General features: G+C 46.9%; 2 pseudogenes; both read right to left on the bottom strand.

Annotated features, from left to right (window-relative positions):
* Nucleotides 1-2193: 2193 nt before the first annotated feature.
* LOC141141969 (U2 spliceosomal RNA) lies at nucleotides 2194-2305 on the bottom strand (annotated as a pseudogene).
* Nucleotides 2306-3513: 1208 nt separating this feature from the next.
* On the bottom strand, nucleotides 3514-3618 carry LOC141141982 (U2 spliceosomal RNA; annotated as a pseudogene).
* Nucleotides 3619-4788: the final 1170 nt, after the last annotated feature.

Here is a 4788-nt window from a genome sequence, read left to right on the forward strand (position 1 = left end):
GTCCTGGGCTTGTCAACGCCACACTCCTCTGTTCCTCCTCGAGACCACCATCCTCCTGTTTCACCGGGGATCCTTGCACCACCCTCTCCTCCTCCACTTCCTGGTGGCTTGGAACCACACCAACTTCCAATTGGTGCTCTTCCCCTACTGCGGTACTGAGACTCCCAGAGCCAGCACTAACACCTGCCACCGTACCCACAGTAGCAGCATCAGCACCGACCTTCCTGTTCACCGTCTCCACCTGCACTGTAGGCACAGCATCATTGGTCTTGAACCCTGAGGACGCAGCAGACTGACCCACATCAGCAGGCCCAGCATTGCCACCTTCCCCCAGAGATTCAGATAGTAGCCTCTGCTGCTGTCTCATACTTTTTGCCAGAGTCTTGGCTACCATCTCCTCTAACTCAGTGTCCCTCTTAGCCGCAAAGTACTCCTCACATTGTCTTGCCAGATAGCCTGTTTTCTTACAAATGTCACACATCTTTTTCTGTTTAAACTCTTTTGAGGGGTGATCTTCATTCCCACAGAACCTACACTTAACCCTTTGGTCACAGTCACCACTTGTATGGCCATAAACACAACATTTCCTGCAGTAGACAGGCTGACCTGGGTAAAAAAGAAAACCCCTCTCCCCACCAATATTGAACACCGCAGGGGGCCTCCTCACCCCCCACCCCCCCCAACACAGTCTGGGTCAGAACAAAATCTCCCATAAAATCTATACTTCCCAGTGCAGATATCAAATTTATTGAGCACTTTATCGCCACCCTGCAAGTCTTCACAATGATTATTCAGAAAAGCTTTAACCAGGCTTACATCCGCAAAAGGATTGTACATATGCACTACAATTGCTTTTTCTTCCTGGATAAACAATGGTATGACTTCAATTTTCCGCAGTAATTCATCATCGGCATTCCTCACTTTTTCATAGGCATTCCAACAAATCTCGGTAGAAGAGAAAGTAATATCATATAACCTCTGCTGAGGAAAATCCTGCAGACACACAATATTTCTTACCCTCAGTTCAAGAAACTCCATCAAAATGTCGACCACGATCGTCCTTAAATTGACTTCTCCTTTGATCTCCGGCTTCAGAACGAACCATATTGAATCCCGCATACCACGGAACGCCATCCTGGCACCAAAAAGGTACCTCGCCTCTTCCTCCGACCAAGGGTACCCCCTAAGGGGCCCCTACCACTGTCTCCAAACGCCTTTAGAAGGGCGATTGCTCCTCGTTGCCCGGGGACTAAGCCTAAGGCCAATAGCAGCAAGGGGGGGCCCTCCGAAAAGGGACACTCCCCCCAAGGTTGACCATCAGGTACTCTGGGCACCTTTCAGCCAAGATACAAGCAAGCAGAACTATACTCAATCTTAGCCAAAAGGCCGAGAAGTGACTTTTCTAACCCCTTCTCCACACCTGAAGCCCATTCTGACCTTTAAACTGCCCATTAGGCAGCCCTGAGCACTATTTGCACAGATCCAGGTGCTCCTCATTGACGCCCAACGAGGCAAATCGCCCGCCTCCTGGTAATGTGGACGAAGACGAGAGACAGAGACCCACTAGAGCAGGGATATGCAATTAGCGGACCTCCAGCTGTTGCAAAACTACAAGTCCCATCATGCCTCTGCGTGTCATGCTTGTGGCTGTCAGAGTCTTGCTATGCCTCATGGCACTTGTAGTTCTTCAACAGCTGGAGGTCCGCTAATTGCATATCCCTTCACTAGAGGGAGACACAGGCTGCGAAATGAAGGAATGCCTCAACTGACTTTTAGCTAGCTGCAGCAAGGAAGGGACAGAAATGAAGCAAAGTCAGCCCTATTCAAATGGCCTCTCTAAACTGACACTGGCAGAAAAAGGCTTTGTTTTGGGCCTTGGGAGAAAGATAGAACACTAGCTGTCTTGTCGAAATGTGTCTACTTACTGACTTGCTGATTAAATAGGTTTGGTTTCTTGCAACTGCCACTTTACCTGCTGCTTCCTTCCTTTCCTGACCAAAAAATATGGAGCAAGGAGGGAGAGAGATAGGCCAAGAAACTGACAGGAAGCAAAAACACCAATACACACAGGGGTTAAATGCAAGTTTATTGCAAGAATTAACAGCTTGTGAGCAAAAGCAACATTGCGAGGAGTGAGCAAGCAAAAGGAAGATTTTTGTTGTTATTCATTCTGTTTTTTGAAACTGCATAAGAGAGGGGTGCACCGGTCCTGGAGGTACTGCAATACCAGGTCGATGTGTGGAGTGGACAGAGCAAGCTCTTCTTCCATCTCCCTGTTTTAAAATCCGTTTAGACGGATATGTATGTTGACTGTATTTTTTGAACATCTGTATTGCTAAATTGACCATCTAAGAATTCGATTTTGTTCTAATGATGTGTCTATTTACCTTGACATGTATTTCCTTTTTTTTTTTTTACAATAAAAACTATTGAAATATAAAAATCCATTTAATATATGGTCCCCAGATTTTTTTTTGAAAAGCCAGTGGCGTGTGAAACACACCCAAAAACTCCACCCAGTGCCAAAAAAATGCACACAAATAAAGAGTGAAACACAAAACGTGCAACGGTGTTACACTGTCCTCCACATGAAAGTACCTTACCCTGATCCCCGGGGGCATTAGACTCCTGACGGGGACCGAGGTACTTCACTAGGTCCATCTGGCTGAAACCAGATGGACCCCTGTCTCTGGAGGGTCTGCCGAAACAGACCCACCCAAGTACTCAGTGGGGCTCCCCCCGAAGGGAGACCCCATGAGAGAGGGTGAACTAAGCCAAAAGGCATGTCCACCCCCATCCCAAGACTTTCAAGGTAGGTCTGAGGACCCACACCCTACTCATCACACAGTGACAAAACGTGTACACACCAAACAAAAGAGTACAAAAAAGTGACAAACAAGGGGGTAAATAAATAGAAAGTGGGGGAGAAGGAAGTGGGAGAAGTGAAAGTGACCATTGTGCAATACAATGGCCGGCCCTTCAGCCAGGAATAAAAAATTCCTCTGGTCCTAGCCAAAAGGCTCGGCCCTAGAGGCAGGTGTAAAAAAAAAAATTGTGTATAGTTGAGTGACCATGGTGCCATAAATCAAAGTGACCCACACTCACAGTGATTGTACGGCACCCCTGAACTGCCACTTCAGGGGCACATTCACCACAGGCTTTTCGTCACAACCCCGACCAACAGCCCAGGCCAGAGCAGCTCCCACCCCACGACAGGCTCAACCCTCACTCCCATCACTCCTACCTAAGTACATTTGGGAAATACTAACCGCTCCCCCTGGTACTATAGGGGAGCAAGCGTTCTTTCCTGAAAAACTGACCGGAGCTATAATTATCCCAATCAAGGCCAGAAGGCCAGGGACCCGACCCTCTGGCAAGACCGAGTGCAGCACCCATCCCCACCAGGAGCACCCTTCCAAGATGGCTCAGACTCAACCATGGGCCGGCCCCAGTATCTGTCAGGCAGCACGGCATAGTCACTACCGAAACCGCCCTTCCAGGTGCAATGGCACCATTGGATTTGCCTGCCCTCCCCAATGGGAGCAGCACAGCGCCTCCTCTGGCAACTGATAAGAACAGATACTACACTTAATCTTAGCCTAAAGGCCGAAAAGCGATCAGAACAGATTTTTGGTTGAAAATGTATACTTTATTTTGCAAGAAAATATACAAAAAACAAATACTTCAGCAGGGTACATTCCACTCTGTACTGTGACGCAGTGCATAAATACACTACATAACAATACAGTTGCAAGCATACAAATAAATTACATTCATCCTGCAGTAGGATGTCTGATGTGTTGCGCAGAGTAATAGTACCCCGGAACATCACATCATGCATGACGCCTCACTACCCTGAAAGCATTACTTCAAAAACATGTCACAAAATGTCAAGTAATATACTGTCAAATAGCATTCAAATGGGCAACGGGTGTGATGGGGGGGGGGAGGTGGGGTAGGGGAGGGAAAAGAGTTCACAGGCCCGAAGCTTTATTGAACTGCCAAAGGATACACAGGGGGGAGGGGGGAGGGAGAAATCTTCAGACCTCCTCTTCCTCCTTAAAGTCCATCAAGTTATCGTCTCTGTCACGTACCTGATGGTTTTGTGCCCGATTTGCAGAGGAAGGCCTCCCCCTACGGCTCCCACTCGCGGCCCCCTGATAAGCTAACAGAAGGCACAGGAATAAGGAGTGGCATGAGTGCCTGGCAGGATCAGCAGATTGAAGCAGCTTAGCAGACTGGATCAGATTAGGAATAGTGGTCAGATATCAGGTGGGCAGCAAAGGTACAGGCGGGCAGGAGAATAGTCACAAACAGGCCAAGGTCGGATGCAGGCAGATAACTGGATGGTCACAGGTAAGCCGGGTCTATCACAAAAATGAACAAATAAAAGCAGCGCTAGCAAAGATATTTGAGTGCAAAAAGCAATAGTGAAAAACTGTTGCAGCTGCTGGATGTAAGTGCTAAGACTTAAAAGTAATGGTACAACAGAATACAATGCTAACAACTAAATATATAAAAACCAGTGAGAAAGAAATGCAGATATCACTACAATAAATGCACTGAGTGCTGAACAAAAATAGAAAAAATGTGTATAAATAAATAATTGTTGCCAAAACGAATGTGTCTCTGTAAGAAAGGATTTCCGCTGTCAATTGACAATTGACATCAGCATGTGATAATGTTGCATCAAACACACATATTATGATAAGTTCGGGTATGGGTATATACGTTCCCCACGTTAAGCACTACCATTCAAACTTTTCAGCTCCACAACTTTAAAGAAAT

The sequence above is a fragment of the Aquarana catesbeiana genome, linkage group LG04 (genome assembly GCF_042186555.1).
Source record: "Aquarana catesbeiana isolate 2022-GZ linkage group LG04, ASM4218655v1, whole genome shotgun sequence".
NCBI classification, from domain to species: domain Eukaryota; kingdom Metazoa; phylum Chordata; class Amphibia; order Anura; family Ranidae; genus Aquarana; species Aquarana catesbeiana.